General features: G+C 43.0%; 1 protein-coding gene across 3 annotated transcripts in view; it reads right to left on the bottom strand.

Annotated features, from left to right (window-relative positions):
• Socs6 (suppressor of cytokine signaling 6) overlaps nt 1–23,938 on the bottom strand; it is a 32,415-nt gene that overhangs the window by 2,976 nt on the left and 5,501 nt on the right. The window lies entirely within an intron of this gene.

Here is a 23,938-nt window from a genome sequence, read left to right as displayed (position 1 = left end):
TTATTTTATGCCTTTAGCTCGGAACAAGAACAGCCAATTCTTAGGAATGTCACCCCTGAGAAGGGGAGCTGGGCCTGCTGCAGACTGCGTGCAAATATCTGACTTGCTTGAGGCACAAACCAAGCCTGTGGTCCATTCTGAACCCTGCGGGTGGCTTACATCCTCCCTAGGTATCGGACCACGTTCCTCCCCAGCACCGTTTCTGCCTAGAAGCCCCGGCCGCCCCCACACCAGGCTGAAGGAGGCGCTATACAGAACTGGGGGCGGGGGGGTGCAACCTGTCACTGCTCAACGACGTACAGAAATGAAAACACAGTTCCCTGCTTGTGTCGAGTAGTGTAGAAATGGCCCTCCACACTCCTTAGCTCCCTGAAAACAGGGATCTGTAGTTCTCATTCTTCAAGCCTAGCTCAGACTCGGGGGGAAGGGGAGCACAATGGCTACTCCTCAAGCACAGTTCAGAGACCCTTGGCTGAGTGGCAAAAGACTTCAGCTCTTAATTGTGATCACGTTCGTGGATCCATGTTCACTAAGCACCTACGGCGCGCACCACACATTGCCGTGACATGCGCGCTGATGTGCTATTTACGATCTTCCAAATCCAGCAGGAGAGACACTGCAAATAGATAAGTGACAATACAAGTCCGCTGGAGGCAAACCGGTAACAGAGGTGGGAGGAAGAGACAGGAAAGTTTCACTCGGGTGCAGACGGCAGTTGGTTGGCGTGTTGACGCAATCTGCTTACTGAAAACCACTCAGACCAGACACCCCGACAGCCCCGTCATCGCCATAAAAAGCAGCAGTAATTTTAACGGCCTCTCTCTGTCTATACTATCTTTTTGAAGACAGTGTAGAAAATAGACCAGCTACTTTTAAACGTTAAGCTGCGTATCAGGTGAACTTACGGAGTAGCACCCTGTCTGATAGCCTAAGCATGGAAACATGGAAAAGAGGCCTGAGAACAGAATCAGTAATGGATTCCGAGAGGGTAAGTGACCCGACTAAACGTGGGGTTCAAGGGGACCAGCTTCCACTATCACATGTCTGCACCCCAGACCCATTTGAAGAGTATTCCTTTCTGAACTAATCCATATGCAACTCAATACTAGCAGTGCGGACACACTCCAAAGCTCGATATTAGAAAGTGGCCAAGTTCTACAAAGCCATATGGTCCTTTATCTTTTTCTTGCATTTTCTAGGCAGACTCCTCTGGAATTTTACTATTTTCCTGTTTGCACTTCCAAAAATATATGGCATCTTTTTATAGGATTACCATCTGTCTCCTGCCTAAGAGAATGTTCTGAATTCATCTTGCTGCTTCTCTAATTACAAAAATTTAAGTTTACGCATACACTTGAAAATGTGTCTAATGGCTCAAGAAGAGAGGTTTCAGATATTTAAAGTGAAGACTGCTCTACGGACAGAAACTACACCCATAGATACTTCCACAAACCTTCTTTTCTCCATCTTTCCCTCCTTCCTTCCTGCTTTCTATACAAGAACTCACATAACCTAGGCTGACCTCAAACTCTTTTAACTTTGTAGTTAAGGATGAGTTTAAATTCCCGCACCTCACACCTCTGCCTCTGGAGGGCTTAGGTTACAGACCTCTACACCTCCACACCCTGCTTCACAACCTCCTTTTACGTATTTATCTACACGTGTGAGTATATGTGTGTGCACACGTGTGTCCAGGCACACCAGGGTCTCTTGCTGCAAATGAATGACAGCTTTTTGTGGCTGGGTGGGAAACTGAACCCAGGCCAGCAGCAAGTGTCTGAAACTGCTGAACCATCTCCCCAACCCTACCACCTCCTTTTAATGGAGTGATTATAGGTAGCCATGTCTACCAGCCATTATAATACTAATGCAAAAAATAAATACTGAAAACGCAAATCAATTAGTTAACAGTAGACAGTGGCTTTGTTACCCCCATCTTATAATCAAGGACCCTAGGTCTCAAAGAAATTAATATTTGCCCGATGAAGTTAAACCACTGCTAAGGGGAACAGGCAGTCCCTTCCCAGTTGCTCTGCCTGCAGTTCATTCTCTACATTAGTGGTCCCTGAACCTCCTGGCTTCAGCATCTCTATTCCCTTTAAAACTGATCCAAGACCACAGCAGGCTGATAGATGTCCACACAAAAGGGCTTTATTTATGAGCTTTATATCTACTGCCACGGATTGATCCTACTAGGAATTAAAACAAGAGTTTTAAACATTTGATTATGTACTCATCTTAAAACAACAATACATAGGCTTCTTTTGTGTTGACATAAACAACAGTTTCATGGGAAATACTTCCCTCACAGTCCCGACAGTGAGGGGAACGGGAGCAGTTCACACCACTGGACACAGCTGGGCCTGACGCAGGGACAGCTGCTGGACTCATGCCTACCTCTCAGCTGACCTTATACTACGCTGCTTTATTTGAAGTGTAGAAGAAATCAGTACCATATGGACAGAACTGGAAAAGAGGGTGAATTCATTTTGTTTAATCATCTTTCATATGACTGTGTGTATGTTTGATATGCTACCAATCTCCAGGAGTTTCTTAGAAGTTAAACTGTGCTGGAAAATGTGATCCTTGGACAAGAATTGTTTTGACACTACTACACTCAGATCCACTGTCCTATCTTGCATTTTGAATCAAAGTTTCAGACATGCATGGTTTTGTAATATTGTATATTAGTTACTGCGTCGTGTGACATTTAAAACATCACCCTTGTGAATATTTCTGCTGATCTCATTAGAAAAGGCCTTTGGTGTGGGCCATAGGTAAGGCACTGGCCAGAGACACATTTTCCACCACTGTCATTTTTCCTTCATCACTGGCAATGATACAGTGACTTTCAGAGGAGGTATGAGACTCACTTTGATCATTTATAAGAAAAATACCTAAAACTTGTTGAGTAACCACTTGTCTGTCCTCTGTCTTTCTAATAAACATAGTAGGGGAAAGTGAGAGAGGGGAGGGTATTCTCATGGTTTATTGTCTATAATTATAGAAGTTGTCAATAAAAATAAAGTTTAAAAAAAAAACACAGGGCTGAGACTGGGGCTGGCAGGGCAGAGCGGCTGGTAATGATCAGCCATACATGTCTGCAGACCTGAGTTTAGACCCACAGCTCCCACTGATGTGCCAGCCAGGCCTGGAGCCTGTCTGTTAATTCCAGTGTTCTGGGGGTGGCGGTAACAGATCCTGGGCTGGAGAGACAGGTTAGCAGTTAAAGTACTTGCTAGTGAAGTCTAAGGACCCAAGTTCAATTCCCCAGTACTCATGTAAGCCAAATGCACAAGTTGGAGCATGCATCTGGAGTTCATTTGCAATGGTTGGAGGCCCTGGAGCACCTGTCCTCTCTCTTTCTCTCTCTCTGCCTCTTCCTCCCCCTCTCTCAAATAAATAAACAAAATATATTTAAAAAAGAAAAAAGAGAGAGAGAGAGAGAGAGAGAGAGAGATCCCCAGAGCAAGATGGCTAGCAAGACTAGGACAATCAGTGAGCTCTGGGTGCAAGCGAGAGAGTCTCTCTCAATAAGGCAGAGAGGAATGGAGGAAGACACATGATTTCACCTCTGGCCTCCATAAGCATACACATGTCAACACATACAATACACATGTGCCCACACATATACAAACACCCATACCCCCATGTATGCAGAGTACACACACATACACAAACACAGAGGGCCAGAGGATAAAGTGTAACACTGGAGTATTCAGCACAGGCCTGGGGCATAAAGGGTTACTCTGAAATAGTCAGCCCAGGGGGTCTGGAGTACTTAGCATGGGGCCAGGGGATAAAGGGTTACTCTGGAGTACTGAGCATGGGCTGGGAGTGGAGGGTTACTCTGGAGTACCAAGCACGAGTTGGAGGTGAAGGGTTACTCTGGAGTACCGAGCACGGGCTGGGGGTGAAGGGTTACTCTGGAGTACCGAGCACGGGCTGGGGGTGAAGGGTTACTCTGGAGTACTGGGCACAGGCTGGGGGTGAAGGGTTACCCAGAGCACTCAGCACGGGGCCAGAGGATAAAGGGTTACTCTGGACTCCTCAGGCTCTGCCCAGTACAGAAGTCAGCAATCACATGCACCAGGAACACGTCAGCTGCTGAATCACTCAGAGGCCATCAGCTGAGGCCAGGAGCAGGAGGGAGATTCCCGCCAGTCAGCCCTGGCTATTCTCCTGACACGCTCCTCCTCTCACTGGCTGACTGGAGGCTGAGACGTCAGACGGCCTATGTTAAAATCTCATGACAGAGAAAGTGCTTCAAACAAAGTTAAACTTGGCAATAAGCGGAAATGCTAAGTGTTCAGGTTAATGAAACATATTGTGCTTTCCCCTAGCTCCCTTCTAAAGGATCTAAAAAGGAATAAATTAAAGTTACAGCCCTCATTGCTGAGGTCACAGCATATGCAGACATCAATAGAACATATGTACACATTGCCAACAAGGGAGGGCACAGAGACACTTGAAGCCAAATTCCTGTATTTTACCAGAATTATATTAACATTATTTTCAAGTAAGACCATGATAAGAAACATCCAATGGCCCATGCAGAGTGCACAAAGAATATCACTCTGAAAATCTGAAGCCAACATAAACTGGTACCCTATCTAAACAGAAGAGAATGCAGTGACATTGGAAGTAATTTAAAATTAATTGCCCTAACTTAAAAATGAGCAAAATGGGGGAGGGAGTAAAAAAAAAAAAAGAGCAAAATGATAAAGTAAAAGATATCATTAATGAAATTAAATGTGAATGGGCAAACTCATTACTCCAGGACAACATTCCTCACAGGCAAATCCCCACCCACCATCTTTTTACATATTCATGAGGTAAAAGTTTTGATATTACTAGCTTAGTAGAATTAAGAGTATTTATCTCTCTCTCTCTCCCTATATACATGTATATATATGTAAATATATACATATGTATTTATTTATTTATTGCAAACAAAAAGAGTGGCTCGGAGAGAGAAAGAGAAAATGAGAGAGAGAGAGAGAGAGAGAGAGAGAGAGAGAGAGCGCACATGAGCACACCCAGGCCTCTTGCCACTGCAAAAAACTCCAGAAGCATGTGTCACTTTGTGCATCTGGCTTTATGTGGGTACTAGGGAATCAAACCCAGACTGTCAGGCTTTTCAAGTATGTGCCTTCAACAGCTAAACCATCTCTCCTGCTCAAGAGAATTCTATGAAACTTTTCAGTGTCCACACACAAAGGTTCTGTTGGTGCAAAGTCACAGCTACCTTTCTGTCCACACTGTGTCTGGCTGCTTCCCCTCTGTAACTGCAGAACCGCACCCCGCACCTAGATGCCCGGCCTGCAAAGTGCAACATGTTTACTGTTTGCTCTTTCACAGACCACGGCTGCTGCTGCCTGTCCTAATCAAAAAGGAGAGGTCTTCAGGCTGAACAACAACAAAAGTCAATTAGTGCCACCTCTAAGAACCCTCTACTGCAGATTGGCACATGACTTAAAGAAAGGGATGGACAAGAATATATCCAAAGAACAGTGTCTACAAACAGTTAAACTAACAACAGGCCAAATAGGCTTTCAGAGAGAAAAAGATTCATGAGAGGCAAAAATGGACACTTAAAATGAAAAGCAGATTAATATACCAGACACTACACTAGGAGAACATAAAACACCGGAATCTGGTGTTCAGACCTGGGTTCCTCCAAAGACATCTCATCACATGTAACCAAGAGTCCAAACTCGGAAGCACTTGGGGTCTCACACTTCAGATAACAAGTTCACCCTGTGAACGGCAGAGTGGACAGAAACAGAAGGACACACAGGACAAGAACACGTCAGCTAACACAGCGCCCCGCCCCCAGGTTCTCATCCTTTAGGATAAACTAAAACAAGCTTCAACAAATTTAGAAAATTGACATTACACAAATTATGTCATTTGACCCCAATACAGCTAAATTACATGTCTACAACAGAAATAAGTCTGGGGCTGGAGAGATGGCTTAGTGGTTAAGGCACTTGCCTGTAAAAACTAAGGACCTTGGTTTGATTCCCCAGTACCCACATAAGCCAGATGCACAAGATGACAAATGCATCTGGAGTTTGTTTGCAATGGCTAGAAGCCCTAGAGTGCCCATTCTCTCTCTTTTTTTCTTCTCTCTCTCTAATAAATAAATTAAAACATTTTTGTTAAAGATGCTACATTTCAGATCCCTAGACACTCCAGTATCAAGTCATATGGCCTTGTGTCTGTCTTTCCTTTTTTATTTAAAAAAATTTTTATTTATTTATTTGAGAGCGACAGACACAGAGAGAAAGACAGATAGAGGGAGAGAGAGAGAATGGGCGCGTCAGGGCTTCCAGCCTCTGCAAATGAACTCCAGACACGTGCGCCCCCTTGGGCATCTGGCTAACGTGGGACCTGGGGAACCGAGCCTCGAACCGGGGTCCTCAGGCTTCACAGGCGAGCGCTTAACCGCTAAGCCATCTCTCCAGCCCTGTCTTTCCTTTTTAATACCTTCTTCTCCCACCCCTGCTGGACAGCGCCTGCGTCTGAAGAACAATCAATCTCTCAATTTTCTTCTCTTCTCTCACTTTCTCGGCAATTTGAGAAACTAAAGTTTCTCTGTCTCATTTTAGTCAAAATTTACCACTCTGTGTTTATTATTTTCCCGTTTTATTATCTAAAGGACACGTGACAATGAAATGCATACCCTCCTGCATTTCTTATGAAAAGCCCTCAAGTTCCCCCTTTCACATTTAAGTCATATGTAAAGCACTGCTTTACATATAAGGTAGAGATTAATTTAAGTCTTCCACATGGATAAGCAATTGGCTCACACATTCACAGAAAGTTGTTGACCCAAACTGGGTGTGCTATGGTGGCTCACACCTACTGTCTCAGCACTTGCTTAGGAAGCTGAGGCAGGATTGTTGTATGAGGCCAGCTGGTGACAGAATGAGTTTCAGATCATTCGGGCTAGATTAACATCCTGCCATTAAAAAAAATAATAATAATGGGCTGGAGAGATGGCTTAGTGGTTAAGCGCTTGCCTGTGAAGCCTAAGGACCCTGGTTCGAGGCTCGGTTCCCCAGGTCCCACGTTAGCCAGATGCACAAGGGGGGCGCACACGTCTGGAGTTCGTTTGCAGTGGCTGGAGGCCCTGGCGCGCCCATTCTCTCTCTCTCTCCCTCTATCTGTCTTTCTCCCTGTGTCTGTCGCTCTCAAATAAATAAATAAATAATGAACAAAAAAATATTAAAAATAATAATAATAATAATGAGTATATATACATGATGCAGATCTACTGACTTATAACAATCAGAAGTCAAATCAGCAAACAATTTTCAAATGATGATTTGCTTAACTGGGTCAGAGAGATGCCTCAGAGGTTAACTGCACATCCTGAACAAGCATCAAGGCTTGAGAGGGCCTGGCACCGACAGAGTTCAAATCTGCAGATCCCACATAAATAGCTGGGTATGACCACACACGCCTGCAACCCCACTCCCCCAAAGGGAACGGCCTGAGCTCACGAGAAACAACCAGCTCAGGTATCAATAAAGACACCGAGGCTCAAGTAAGAATGCGTGGAGGAGTGAGGGAGCAGGGCATGTGATGCTCAGCTCTGAGCACAGAGACTGCACAAGCACATACACATCATGCACAAGCAAAAAATAATGTATCTTTACAAAAACTTATACTCCCATCCAATAATGCTTTTCATACATCTTAAGAAAAAAATAATGTTCCCCGAATAAAAATTAAAAATACCAGAAGCATCTTAATTTCCAACAGTATGACAGCAGGAAGCAAAATCCTGGCACACGCACACAGTAGAATGTCCGAGGACCACTGAAACTGATATTTAACCAGCTACATAAATAACGTGGGGAACGCTCATGCTGTTCGCTCGTTAGAGTTGTGTGCCCAGTGGGGTCTGGAAGATCAGGAAGAACAGAGCAAGTGGACTGGAGAGCAGCGCACAGGACGGCAGAGGTCTTGGCACTCGCTAGTCAATACTTCGTTCAAAATGCCCTAACGAACATGTAGTGCTTTCATAAGAATAAATTCTGCGGGTTTGTTTTTCCAAAAGTTGACTTCCCAAGGGAGTGGTAAAGTAAGTTCACCAGGTTAAAGCAAAAGGCAAGACTCTCTTTCTCTTTCAATTACTCCACATCTGCCAAACAAACAAAAAACAAATATGTCAGTAGTGTGATTATGACTTTTGATCACTTCATGCCAAGTAACTTTTGGCCATGTGGCACATTTCTACCTTCAGTTCATATATGGATGAATCCATATAGTATATATATACACGCACACAGACATAGGACGGGGGAGAGGGAGGAAGAGAAGGAGGTGGGCTGCTGGTTTTATATATTGAAAGTGTAAATGAATTACAAGTCTACTTTCAGTCTCGCTCCTCCCGCCCCACCTCCCTCCTCAGTGCACATGCTACGACCACCCTGTGACGACTCCCTTGCACACACCGAGCCTCAGTTCCCTCTGTCCACTCTTACATCCCAGCACAAAGTAAACCCCTCTCTTCCTAGGCCATGCCTACACACACTAACGCACACGGCTAGAGAAAGAGCCATGCCGGCTGTTTTCACGTCAGACTCATGACCATGGACCTCAGGTCCACCCTGGCCACTGTGTGGAAGTCAACTACAGCTTTTCAGTCCATTCCACCCATTTCTTGCTGATCATTTCACACCTCTGTTTTCCTCACACCTGCACCTCACTCTTCAATCTCAGCTGGTGGCCCAGCTTCCAATTTCAGAGACATCAACAGGAAACGCTGGGGTTAGTTAGGGATGCACCTAGTGTGTGTGAAGCCCTGGGTTCAATCCTCAGCACCAAAAAGCAGGGAGCATTTAGATTACATGGCATCAACCCACTTAACCATGTTTGTTCCCATTTATCTCCCTGCTAAAGGCACGCTCCCAATCCAACCACTGCGCAGCCCATCTAACAGCTCACCTTTTTTTGGATCATTCCTAAAAATGTTCTTCCTCATATGAAAACAAACCTGTTTTGACCCCTATCTCCCCACCAGCTGTGGCTGCATCTAGCAGAAAAGCTTCCGAGGACCTGTGTGAACTCAGCACCCACAACTCCTCTTCGCCCCTCTTCTCTCACAGCCTCCCCGAGCCCTGTCCACTCCACAGCCAGGGGCTCCGAGGTCACTGCACAGTCAAGGCAGGTGCTCCAGCACTGCTGACAACTCCCTTCTCCCGGAAGTGACTTTCCAAGGACACCTCACTCATCTCGGCTAGTTTCCCTCCGACCTCATGGACGGAGCACACAGACGCAGGTCACCTCTTCTCTGTCTGTGCACCGCCCCCCATTACTGCACGCTCATTCTCGTGGTGCTAAATAAGAGCTGTGTGTCATCCGCTCCCAAATTCCTATCTAATCATTTACAGACTAACTCATCGTGCCACTAGGCTTCCCTACAAACAGCTGGAACGTAACAGGTTAACAAGGAACTCTGCGGCGCTCCCTCCCCGCCCCCAGACCCGCTCCGCTTGCCATTTGCTGTTTGGCGGCTCCTCCACTGCCAGTCCCGGCTGCTTCCCCTTGTCACCACGCTGCTCAGGTCAGCCCCTCAGAATCACCCTGGCTCCCGGGTGTGGAGGCCAGAGGTCAATGTCAGGGGTTGTCATCAGTTACTTGTCATCTTGTTCTCTGACACATGGACTCACACTGAGTTCGCAAGCTCATCCGCTCACCTGCACCAGCCAGCAAGCCTCAGGGGTCCCCCTACCTTTGCCCCCCTGGCACTGGGATTACAGGTGTGTGTTGCCACACCTGAACTCTACAGGTGCACTGAGGATACAAACTCAGGTCCTCATGGGTGCACAGCAAGCACCTGACCTACCAAGCCGCTTTCCCAGCCACTTGGACTCCTTTCTTCGTCCAGCGCCTCACATCCCATGTCACAAAACCCCGCTATGGGCATGTTTAAGACTTGCACAGAATTCCATTGCTTTTGACCTCCAGACCAAGCCAGTCATTCCTCTGCTACCCTCATTACTGTTTTGGCATCTTACTGGGTCTCCCCGTGTTTGTTAGCCCCCTTTGGCTGGACAGGGTTATTGTTGCCTAGGAAACTCAGATAGACTAACTCAGTTTCTGCTTCTGCTAAGGAACAGAGCCCACTCTATCTCTGTAAAGCCTCCTGTCTTCATCCAGAACTATGAACCTACCAGACCCACTCAGCTTGCATTTAAGGGAAGAAGATCAGGCTCTTCAGTCTTGACGCATACACACAGTAAAAATAGCTGAGGCACAATAAACACAATAAAATTTCTTTGGCTTCTCTCAGAGCTTATAGATTTCAACATGATAATGTCTACTTTACATATAAGGTAGAGATTAATTTAATGTGCGGGGGGAGGGGTGGGGAGAGAAGGCTTGGTGGTTGCCTGCAAAGCTAAACGACCCAGGTTTGATTCCCTAGGACAAACATAAGCCAGATGCTCAAGGTGGCACATGGGTCTGGAAATTTGTTTGCAGGGGATGGAAGCCCTGGTGTGTCCATTCCCCCTCTCTTTCTCTCTCTCAAATAAATAAATAAATATAAAAAAGGACATGACCCACTCCAGGGTCTGAATTCCTTGCACAGTCGGTATATTGGCAGGCGCAGTGGTCTGCAGTGAGTACCTGGACGCATTTCTGGGCTCCTCTCACCTCCAGTGTCTGAGTTCCTTGCGAGGTCAGTGTGTGCACAGGCATGACGGTCTGGAGTATGTAGGCCAGAGCCCTGTATCTGGACTCCGTCAACCTCCCCAATCTGGGCTGCCTGCACTGGTAGGTGTCCTGGAGGCACAGCACATAGTAGGCCAGATCCCTGTTCGCTTGCTCCTCCTTGCCCCCTGGTCCTGGTAGAACCCATTGGGCCTTACCCTGGGAGGCCTGGCCCCTGTGTGAGATGTGGAATAAGGCCTTTTGCTCTGGTATCCTGACTGACCACTAGGTACCAACAACCATCACGTTCACCTAAGTCAGAAAGTGAATGGACCAAAGGACAAAGACTTGCTCCCACCTTTATAAAATAGTCTTCCTAAAACGGGTAGAGAACAATGTGAAAATGCCAACAAAAGTCAGAAAATGGAGAGATCTCCACCAAGGATGCCTAGTCCTACTAAGGAAGCCTCCAATGAAATCACAGAGAAATCAATAGAAATTCAGTCCCAAAATGAAAACATAACAACCAATGAGACCCTGATTAAAAAAAAAAAAGAAAAAAAAGTCAGGCTGGAGAGATGGCTTAGTGGTTAAGCGCTTGCCTATGAAGCTTGAGAACCCTGGTTCAAGGCTTGATTCCCCAGGACCCACTTAGCCAGATGCACAAAGAGATGCACGTGCCTGGAGTTTGTTTGCAGTGGCTGGAGGCCCTGGCACGCCCATTCTTTCTTTCTATTTGCCTCTTTCACTCTCTGTCTATACCTCTCAAATAAATAAATAAAAATAAACAAATTCTTTTTTTTAAAAAAATCACTGAACTTGAAGCAAACTATCAAAGAATGAACAATTGTATCAATGAAACTGAACAGAATCGTCCCCTAGAGCATTCAGCCTTTGACAGTGGGCTTAACTTGATTGAAGAAAATGTTAGAACCCTCTAAAGAGATAATAACTTGAAGGTAAGTCAAGAAATGGAAGACCTCAACAACCGGTTGATTAAGCTTAATGAAGACTTCATCAAAAGCAAGAATGGACAACAGGGAGCTTCAAGAAGATCAGAACTTAAACTGAAATTATACACAACAAAAACAAAAACTCAACTAGAAATTATAAAAAGCCTCTCAAGAACCACTCACCATCAGAGTTACTCATGTGGAAGACAGAACCTCTGACCTGGAAGATAAGACAGAAGAAACTGATTGGAAACTGTGGGACACTAAAACAACCAAACATCCAGATCATGGGTATATCAGAAGGAAAGGAAATCCAGATCAGAGGCAGAAAGAACATACTCAAAAAAATTATTGAAGAAAATTTTCCGAATCTTGCAAAAGAGAGGCCCGTCCAGAAACAAGAAGCCCACAGAACACCAAATAGGCATGACCAAAGAAGAAACTCCAAGACACATCATCATAGTTAAAACTCTTAACAATGAAAATAAAGACAGCGGGTTAAAGGCAGCAAGAGAAAAAAGAAAAAGAAAAAAAAAGCAGCAAGAGAGAAACAGTTCACAACATCCAAAGGCAATCCCATTAGAATAACATCAGATTTCTCAATGAACTCTAAAAGCCAGAGGGGCCTGGAATGGAACACTTCAAAGTCTGAAAAACAATGGCTTCCAACCCAACCTACTTTACCCAGCAAAAGTATACCTCATAACAGATGGTAAAAGAAAAAGTTTCCATAAAAAAAGTCAATTCTATGATTATATGAACATAAAGCCAAATCTACAGAGAATACTTGACTCCACAGAGAACAGTCAAACAACCAATCTCAAGAGCCAACAAGAAGATGACCACAATAACCAAAATAGACCAGGCTCAAAACAGTACATAACACAAGAATGCACCAAACCCCACAAAATACCTCATCATGGCAGGGATTATATCAAACCCCACAGTACTAACCTTAAATATTAATGGTGTTAACTCACCCATCAGAAAACACAGATTATCAGGATGGATCAAAAAACTGGACCCACAGGCTGGCAAAGCCAAAGGACCCAGGCTTAATTCCCCAGGACCCACATGAGCCAGATGCAGAAGGTGGTGCATGCAACTAGAGCTCATTTGCAGTGGCTGGAGGCCCTGGCAAGTCCATTCTCTCTCTCTCTCTCTCTCTCCTTTCTCTTAAATAAAAATAAATAAATAAATAATTTAGGCTGGAGAGATAGCTTAGCAGTTAAGGCACTTGCCTGCAAAGCCTACGGATCCAGGTTCAATTCTCCAGGTCCCATGTTAGCCAAATGCACATCGTGGCACATGCGTCTGGAGTTCACTTGCAGTGGCTAGAGGCCCTGGCATGCCCATTCTCTCTCCCTCTGTCCCTCAGTATCTAATAAATAAATGAATGGTTTAAAAAAATACTGGACCCTTCTATCTGCTGTCTTCAAGAAACCCACCTCACCACTAAATATAGACACCTCAAGGTGAAAGGTTGGAAGGTTGGAAAATGATATTCCAAGAAAATGGAAATAAAAAACAAGCAGTAGTTGCTATATTAATATCTGATAAAATAGACTTCAAACCAAAAGTAATCAAAAAGGACAAAGAAGGCCACTTCTTACTCATCAAGGGAATGATCCAACACGAGCACATAATCATAAACATATATGCATCAAACACAGGGACATCACAGTTTATAAAACAAAATCTAAACAACAATAAAACAGGAATAAACACCAACACCATCATGGTCAGAGACTTCAATACTCCACTATCATCAACAGACAGATCATCCAAGCAGAAAATCAACAGGGAAATAATAGAGCTCAACAACACCACAGACCAACTAGACCTAGCAGATATCTACAGAACTTTCCAACCCAACTCTAAAGAATACACATTTTCCTCAGAAGACCAAGGAATCTTTTCCAAAATTGACTATATTAGGCAATAAAGCATGCCTTCATAAAGTCAGGAAAATAGAATTAACTTCCTGCATCATGTCAGATCACAATGCTTTAAAGCTAGAAATTAACAACAAGAGACACATTAAGAACTCAACCAACTCCTAGAGACTAAACAACACACTTTTAAACAATGAATGGGTCATGGAAGAAATCAAAAAAGAAATTGTAAAATTCCTAGAATAGAATGATAATGAAAAGACAAACTACCAAAACTTATGGGACTCAACGAAGGCAGTCAGAGGGGGAAAATTCATAGCCTTAAACACCTTCATTACAAAGACAAAGAGATCCCAAACCAATAACCTGAATGTCCACCGAAAGGCACTAGAAAAACAAGAAGAATTCAACCCAAATAGCTCCAGACAGAGAGAAATAATCAAGATTAGAGCATAAATTAATGAAGTGGAAACTAAGAAAACAATTTAAAAAACTGATGAAATGAAGAGTTGGTCCTTTGAAAAAATAAACAAGATTGACAAGCACCTGGCCAAACTGATAAAGCAAAAAAAAAAGGAGAGGGAGAGATCTCAAATTAACAAAATCAGAAATGAAAAAGGAGAGTTCACTACAGACATCAATGAAATTGGAAGAATCATCAGGGCATACTTCCAAAACCTCTACTCTACAAAATTAAATAATCTGGAAAAAATGGATGAATTCCTAGACACATACCACCTACCAAAACTAAACTCAGAGCAGATTAATCTCCTAAACAAACCTATCACATCCATGGAGATTGAAAAGGTAATCAAAAACCTCCCAAAAAAGAAAAGTCCAGAACCAGATGGCTTCTCAGCTGAATTCCATCAAACCTTCATAGAAGAACTGAAACCAAGTTTTTTCAAAGTATTCCAAATAATCAGAGACCAAGGAATCTTCTCCAATGCCTTTTATGAAGCAAGCATCAACCTAATACCAAAACCAGACAGAGATGCCACAGTTAAGGAAAATTACAGGCCTATATACCTAATGAACTTAATGCAAAGATCCTGAAAAAAATCCCTGCAAACTGAATTCAACAACACATTAAAAGTATTATCCACCTTAAGTAGGCTTTATCCTAGGAATGCAGGGATGGTTTAACATGCAGAAATCAGTCAATGTAATACACCACATAAATAAACTGAACTATAACAACCACATGATCATCTCAACTGATGCAGAGAAAGCCTTTGACAAAATACAACAACATTTCATTATCAAAACACTGGAAAGAATAGGCACAGAGGCTTTATATTATTGACACATTAAAGGCTATATATAAAGCTCCTAAAGCCTAAATAATATTTAATGGGGAAAAACTCAAAGAGTTCCCACTAAGATCAAGATAGGGGTGTCCACACTCACCACTGCTCTTCAACATAGTACTAGAAATAAGTCTAAGCAATAAGACACCATAAAGAAATAAAAGGGATTCAAATTGGAAAGAAAGAAGTCAAGTTAGCCCTATTTGCAGATGGCACGATACTATATATAAGTGACCTGAAAGTCTCCATCCCAAAACTTCTAAAGGTCATTCCTTTAGCAAAGTGGCATGACACAAAAATTAATGCACAAAAATCAGTAGCTTTTCTATATACAAAGGACAAATATACAGACAAAGAAATCAGTGAGGCTGTCGCATTTCCAACAGCAACAAAAAAATTAAATACCTTGGAACAACACTAACAAATGATGTGAAGGAACTATATAATGAAAATATAAAAACACAAGAAAGAAATAAAGGAGGACTTGAGAAGATGGAAAGACCTCCCATGCTCCTGGGTAGTTAGAATTAATGTTGTGAAAGTGGCAATTCTACCAAAAGCAATATATACATTTAACAAAATACCAATAAAAATTCCAGCATCACTCTTCACAGAGGTTGAAAAACTGATCTCAAATTTCATATAGAATGGCAGAAGGCCTCGGTTATCCAAACATATCTTTAGCAAAAGAAACATCTCTGGTGGTATCACCATACCTGACCTAAAGCTACATTACAAAGCCACAGTGACAAAAACAGCAGGGTTATGGAATAAAAACAGAAACATAGTCCAATGGAACAGAATTGAAGACCCAGACGTTAGGGCTAGCAACTACAGCTGCTTGATCTCTGACAAAGGTGCCAAGAATATAGACTGGAGAAAAGACAGCCTCTTCAACAAATGGTGCTGGACAAATTGGATGACCACACGTAGAAAAAATGAAATTAGATTCACTCATTTCGCCATAAACAAAAATGAAGTCCAAATGGATTAAAGACCTCAATATAAGACCTGAAACTCTTCAACTATTTGAAGAAAAAATAGGAAGCACTCTCCACAATATAGGACTGGGAAAAGACTTCCTGAACAAAATCCTAGTAGCCACGGAAATTAAACAAGTGCTCAACCAATGGAATCTCATGAAGCTAAAAAGCTTTTGCACAGACAAACATACCATAAAGAGCCAATAGATTACCCACTGAATGGGAGATAATCTTTGCTAGCCATACCATTGACAGAAACCTAATATCTAGAATCTAAAAAGAACTCAAAACAGTAAACAATAAAAAATCAAACAGCCCACTCCAAAAGTGGGCAGAGAACTAAATAGGGAGTTCTCAGAGGAAGAATTACAAATGGTAGCAAACACTTAAATGCTCAACATCCCCAGCCATTAGGGAAATGCAAATTAAAACAACTATGAGATTCCACCTTAAGGATTAATAAACATTAAAAAAATAAAATGAAAACAAATGGTGAGGCTATAAAGAAATAGGAAGACTCATTCCCTGTTGGTGGGAATGTAAGTTGGTACAACCACTGTGGAAAGTCCCTGGTATCCCATACTGGGCATTTACCCTAAAAGCTCCACATCTCAGTTCAGAAATATTTGTTCAACAAAGTTTATAGCTGCTCAATTCAAAAAATCTAAAAACTATACTCAACCCAGGTGTCCCTCACTGGATGAATGTATAACCAAGCTGTGGTATATCTACATGGTGAAATTCTACTACTCGGCAGTAAAACAAAATAATGACACATTGAAATTCGTAGAAAAATGTTTGAACTTGGAACAGATCATTCTAAGTAAACTCACACAATCACAGACAGACAACCGCTGTGTGATCTCACTCACTGCAGCTCCTCACGTGGATCAGCCCAAGTTGCTGACCTAACTGAATAGCATCTTGAGGCTTCGACAACAGGGATGGTTGGGCTTGGGGGAAGGGGAAGGGTGGGGGAGGGACACAAAATGTGAACCCAAATTGAACTCCTACCATAGAATACTTTATCCTGTAAGTCAGACTAAAAGGTAGAACCCTCAAGAGGACCTTAGGGGGAGCACCTGAATCAAAGTGCCCTGGATAGTGAAATTAACCCTAACCTCAAATTCCTCCTTCTTCTCTTTCTTCTCTGGCTTTTTCTTTTTTTCTTTTCCTTTGGTGCTGGCCTGTAATTCCCTATACCAGGATGTGGTCTACATCTACAATGAGCTGTTGATCAGAGTGACCTACTAGATCTCCCAAAACAAAAAAGACAGACTCCTGTCAGAGCACTTGATTCACCAGAGGTTAATGGTTAAGATCCTACTGCTGAAGACACCAAACACTGTTGGAAAGGGCCATGGAGAGACCTGGTTAGAATCTGGAGGAGAGCTAGTACCCAGACAATTTGCCCATCTAGTGCTGGAAGGCACTACATGAGCTACCAGAGGAAAGTGGCCAACCTCTGTCCAAGCAATTCAAAGTCTAAGCAACTCAGAAGCAAACAACTTGATGTGATGTTTCTCACACAAATACAGAAGTGGCACCCAGACGTGGTGGATAACCAACTACTCTTGGATTCGCTAAGAGATCTGTTCAGTGGAAAGGAAACCACATCAGGAAGATGGAAACAAGTCAGAATTATATCCAGATAATGATTCTGTTTTCCACTGTCAAGCTCCCACTAACCTTAGACTTAGGCTATTAAAAATTCAATGCAGTATTTGAATATGCTTATTTGGTAAAGTATGCACAATCCTCCTGCTTTCTTGCTTTATTATGGGCAAAGTTTAAGGGGAAAGTTTGTGCTGCTGTTCGTTCAACTGCTGTGTATGTTGAGCCACCCGTGTCCTGCCAGCCAGGTGCAAAGGCAGCTTGGCTACTGAGGTACTGAATGTTCTGAGGACTTTCTAGACAACAGCTCAGTTCCTTTTTCAGGCTCATTTGCTTTTGCTTTTGCTTTTTTATGTTGTTGAATCATTCCAATCACAAAAAAAGCTTTCAATAATTTTGTGAAAAAAAAAAGAATGTTTAAACCCTTTTAATTCTCTCTAAATTAATAATGGTTACCCCGTTTAACTGACTTCACTCTCCATTGAAGAATCTGCTTCTCTTTTTCAGATGGGCACTGGACCTGAGGAGAGAAATGACCCAGCGCACTCCACCCTGGCCCCAGCTGAAACCACAGAGGAATTGGGGAAATGGGCGAGAGTGCTGCTTTCTTAGTTAAGCTGACATCAGCACAAGGGTGATGGAGAAAGACCCTGAGGACACTCGACACCTACCAAACCAGGGATCCAGACGCTCCTAAGTACCCATCACTGAAGTAGACTTAAAATTCTCCCAGAATGGCTCAGGAAATTTTGCGGATGAGAGGGCAGAAAGAATTATAGCCACAAGTTGGGACATTTTGCACAGAGACATTGCCTCTCCCTTCCCCCACAACGCATGACCCACAACCCCCACGCAGTTGACCGGCATTCCCTACAAGGAAGGCCTCTTCAGAAAAGGAGCACGGAGGAGGGAAAGTATGGTACCAACGTGTGACGTTTACGTGCAAAATATGTCCTTATCTAACAATAAAAATAAATTTTTAATAATTTTTTAATAATAATTTTTAATAAAAGAAGACATAACCCACCATCCCATGGGGAAAACCTGCAACCCCACTGAGGGGGGTCCCCAGCAGAATGGGGGCAGGGGTGAGGGAACAGAGGACACCAGCACATGATGTATCCATTCAGAATATGATGCTAATAACAATAAAGGAAAAAAGGCACATGCGGTATTTGCAGGCCACAAATGAGGACAAAAATAAAATAAAATACAACCAAGTTAACAAAAATGATCTTCAAATTGCTGTAAAGGGCTGGGGAGATGGCTCAGCAGTTAAGGTGCAAAGCCTGCTGGCCTGAGTTTGATTCCTCAGTACCCACAAAATGCTAGATGCACAAAGTAACACATGCATCTGGGGCTTGTTTACAGTGGCCCTGGAATAGCAATAGTCTCTCTCTTTTTTGCTCCTTGCAAATAAATAAATAGTGTAAAAACAAACTTTTATATAATTTAAAATTAAGTAGTTATAATTACAGCAAGAGTCAAACTATTTTTCTAGGGGTTCATTCAGATCAGAGACGAGTGGCATAAAAACACGGGAAAGCACTAGCTAAGTCTGTGGGGGACCCTCGTGACCTCTGAGTCCTAATTTTCACATCAAAATAACAGGTTTAATTTCTTGAGCATGTCTAGTTCTAATAATATCTGATTCAATGAGATTATGTTTAGAGACCTGACTGAGTATAACTTTTACATGAACTTTTCTAGGCATCCTTTATTATAACTGTGTTTGATACAGACCAGTAAAATTGAATAGGAAACAAATATACTAACTCTAATCACACATTTAAAAAATGTTTATATAGCTAGTTTACAGGCATTAATGAGCTTTTACTCTGCCTTGATTATTTTATTCAAATTTTCACATGTCATGTTTAAAAAATAGTACACCTAAGTACTAACTTACCATTGTCTTTATGGATATAGATTAAGTTTTAACACACCCATTTTTTTATACTTCTCTAGGCTCTTAGTAATTCAAGGAAGCACTGTATCATAAGAACTATTGGGTATTTGTTTCCAGTTCTTGACACAGGTAAAGATGCTGAGTCCTTAGGATTTCCTGAGAGACAAAAGTACCTTTTGTTATTTCTGCTAAGTCCTGTTCCATGACACCTGCACTTACACCGATGGACGACTTGACCGTGAGGGACCTGGCTAGCTCAGGTCGGGGCTGTTCGCCAGCAATCTGCAGGATGACCGTGTGGGAACTTGCCACCCCACCCCTACATCAGAACAGAGGCAGAAACCGTGTGTTATAAAAGCCTTTTAACTAGACCACTGAGCTTCTGCACACGGAGGTTCTGGGAGGTCAGGGGCCGCAAGAGGGCGGGAAAGCTGACATCACCTCCACCCTCACCCTGGGCAGTCTTCCCACTCCACGGTCCTGAGTTGTGGCCTTTATACTAAATTAGTGAACTAAGAAAGTGCTTTAGTGAGTTCTCTAGCAAATCAGCTAGTCTTCGGAGGTTGTCACAGGAACCTCTGGCCTATGGTTAGGCGGAAGAAGCGCTAGCCGTGACCTCCAGCTGGCACGTGAAATGGGGCAGGTGGGTCGCAGCCTCTAAGTCGCGGGGGCTGTGCTAACGCTGCCAGAGTCAGGACAGAAGACGCCTGGTTTACATGGTGGAGACTGCTTCCTGGTACCGAAAACACATGAGAAAAAATACACCCATTTCTTCACTGTATACCTAGGCCGAGCCTCTTATAAAATAACCATTAGGCATGCGACATATTGTTTTCTCAATCCTACACAAGTGGAATTGGGAAACACTGAGAAGGAAATCATTTACATGTGGAAAATATACCACCCCCAACATATTATTAAGATCCTTAATGATCCCAAAATCTCCATCTTATTGAATAGGGGCAATTACAGCTGGGAATATCTATGGTAACACTTTGTTATGTAATGAGAAAAGAAAAACACGATTTAAATACAATTTATATCACAATTGACAATTGAATCAAAATCAAATATATATGTGTGTGTGTGTGTGTGTGTCTGTGTATGTATGCCTGTGTGTGTGTATGTGTGTATATATGTGTGTGTATACGTACGTACATATATATATATATATATGTACGTACGTACGTATGTATGTATGTATATGTATATATATGGCCATATACATACAGACAGACACATATATGTATTTGGTTTTTTGAGGTAGGGTCTCACTCTAGCACAGGATGACCTGGAATTCACTATGCACTCTCATGGTGGCCTCAAACTGAACTCACAGTGATCCTCCTACCTCTGCCTCCTGAGTGCTAGGATTAAAGGAGTGCACCACCATGCCCAGCAAAACCAATTATTTTAATAACTGTCAACTTGGTTGTTTTGGCTAAAACACTGCAAACCCGCCCAAGACCTCACCACTTTTATTGCCTATGAGAAAGAATAGCTGTATTGGTCAAACTACCAAATAAGTAAAACCCTTAAAGAATTTTGAACAAATTGTCCAAAATTGTACATTTTTATTTAGATTTGTTTTTCTCTTGGGGCAAACAGTGCTATGGTAAAATTCTCCAACAACCTGCATTCTCTTCAAGAATTAATTTTTATATGTAAAATATAAAAATCTCTTAAATGCATTGAACCATTAAAGTGAACAACTTTTAATTTCTGAAACGACAGCTCATACGTTGTCAAAGACAGTAACAAAATTGTTTTGACCTTTAGACCTCAGTACAAAAGCTCCAATCTAAAAAGTAACTTTTTAATTATCCAAATACTTCTGCATATTGAACGAGGTTTTAATTCACTTTACACTAAAGAATATGGGACTTTAGTTAAAAATAATCTCATTTTCTATACTCAAGTTAAAAATGGGACTGAGGCTGGAGGGATGGCTCATCAGTTAAGGCGCCTGCAAAAGCCTAACGACCCAGGTTCAATTCCCCAGTACCCATGTAAAGCCAAATGCATAAAGTAGCACATGCATCTAGAGTTCATTTGCAGTAGCTGGAGGCCCTTGCATGCCCATAGTCAGCCATCCCCTCCCTTCCTTCCCCCTTCTCCCTTAAACAAAATTAAATAAAAATTAAGCTGGGCATGGTGGTGCATATCTCAAAACAAAGAGTGGGGCTTTAGAATGGTTAATTTGGGATACAAAAAGTAGTCCTTATAAAATTTGCTACTAAATGGGCGCTAAGGACAAGGTAAACCTCGCTCCTTGACTTCTAGAGCCACAGAGGATCTTGGGCAATAATTATTCAAATCAATAATGTAGTCCTATTAAGAAATAATGACGATCTTACGAAATAGAAAATAATTCACTTTGCAAAGTGAACTTGACTGTCAAAATTCATCACTTACTGAGAGTTCCCAAAGATGAGGTCTGTTGACATTTTTTGAAATCATTCAACTTATAGCTGTTCATGCTGCCCATGTGAGATCAGAAGGCTTGGGCCAGGGATGTAAGGGCTGGCCGGCCTAGTGTGGACAAGGCCCCAAGTTTGAGTCCTAGCACAAGGAGGAAAGGAGGCCAGCTGGCCCGACCTGGGTGAGCTCCTGATTAAACGCAGGCCTCTGGAGGAGGGCGCAGGACTGCGAGCTCATAACCCTACTACCACTTGGGAGACGGAGGCGGGGATTTTAAAATCAAGGCCGGCCTGGGTTCTACAGAACTACATGCCAAGACATCCAACAAAGCAAGACAAACACTACATAATCTCCACCATCCCCTGCCTCCAAAACACAGACAATAAAAACCAGAAAGCAGAAGCAGGTTACAGTCCGTGGGAAGAGTGGTCAACTGATTTACACAGAGCAGAGGACAAGGAAAGCCCAGCCTGGGCTGGGGTGCCCGGGTCGGGGGCGAGTCTGTGGCAGCTCAGTGGTAAGCGCACTTACTCAGCACGCCCCGGGCCCTGGTTTCCGAGCCAAGCAGTGAAAATGAGTAAGAAACGTCAGTAAAGGCGAATCCTGCTAGGAGGGAGGAGAACAAAACAGAGCAAGAAAGGAGCCCCGATCCTGAACAATCTGAAAGCCGTTCTTTAAAGGCAAGTAGGATAGAAAAGTAAAGTAAAACCTTCTCGTCACCAAAAGTGTAAATGCCATGAAAGAAAAACTGCAAACACCCTCCCAAAAAACTATGAGTACAAAATATTGAAAGAAAAGCTAAAATAATAAATGGAACAATTCAGAACTTCCTGCAGACAGCAAGGAAGTAAACTGACAAAAATATTGGAGCACTTTTAAAGTTTTCCCTGGAACTGGAAAACAGAAACTTACAGGTTGGAAGGATCAAGGAAATAGTATATTTCAGGCAGAAAAGATCAACAATTGGCTTGATCATTTTAAAATTTAATATTTAAGAGATGATGCAAAAGTTTCAAAAAACTTCCAGAAAAAGATACACACACACACACACACACACACACACACACACACAGCAAAGGATAGCACCAGTCAGCCATATGACAACTGGTGTCACCCACTGTCCTTGTGATCATCCCTATTCCCTGGCAGCCTTGCAAGGCCATATGATTCTTGCCAATGGATTGACATTGCCAGTACTTTTCCATAGGCCAGGCACCCTCAGGATGGTCAACTGCAAACGAGCTGAGTGAACCAGGGAGGGCACAAGGAGCCCAGACCAGACCTTTGTGAAGGCAAGAAACAAACCCTCAGCCTTCACTTACCCATGAGATACCAGGGTTCATCCCTCAGTGCCACATAAACTCATCTGTCCTGACTGAAACAGGACCCAGGATTCCATTCACAGCCAGGCAACAGACCAAGGGCTTGACCAAGAAATTATCTGACTCACAAGCTCTCAAAAAGAATGAGCCTCCTCTCACTTTAGAGAAGTTTCTTCTGGTGTGAGCGCCACTAAATCAAGAAAATCTAAAAGCGTGGGGATGGCACTCATGAGAGAGCTTCCAGACCGATGGCACGAGCTCCTCCTGAAGCTTCTGCCCCTGCTCTGTGTCTCCCCAGCCAACCTCAAGACCCGGCTCCACTGCGACATCCTTCGTGGGGACATGCATGTGGAGGCTCGGCTGCCAGGATTAAATCAGACCATTGCACCAAGGGCCAGAAAAGCTCTGTGCACGAGCTCCCACGTGCAGGACCAGCAACACGGCACGTGCCGAGGAGACCACACAACCCCTCCAGTCTGACTGTCCCTGTCACAGCGAGGACTGAAAACGGCCTGTAACCAGCTGGGTACCTTCTAGCTTGACATTTCCACAACTCTGCAAATAAATATTATCACCACTGAAGTCCTTATACTTAGTACTTATTTATGTTTTCTGCCAGTCTGTGGCAGTTGGGAACAGTGCTATTCCATAAACACGTACCAGTGTCTCCATAAAAGCAATGTTAGCAGACGAACCTAGCTTGCGGAAGGCCTTGCTATATTTTTAACTAAAAACCAAATTAAGCTCATATAACAGTATCATCATTATTATAAATACCAAAACAAAAGTTACACTAACAGCATGCATACAAAGGGCTCTATCTACCAAAGAGAACTTACCTTAAATACATTAAGCCTGTT

The sequence above is a fragment of the Jaculus jaculus genome, chromosome 15 (assembly GCF_020740685.1).
Source record: "Jaculus jaculus isolate mJacJac1 chromosome 15, mJacJac1.mat.Y.cur, whole genome shotgun sequence".
NCBI lineage: Eukaryota > Metazoa > Chordata > Mammalia > Rodentia > Dipodidae > Jaculus > Jaculus jaculus.
The sequence above is the reverse complement of the archived record's forward strand: the minus strand, read 5'-3'. Positions and strand labels throughout refer to the sequence as shown.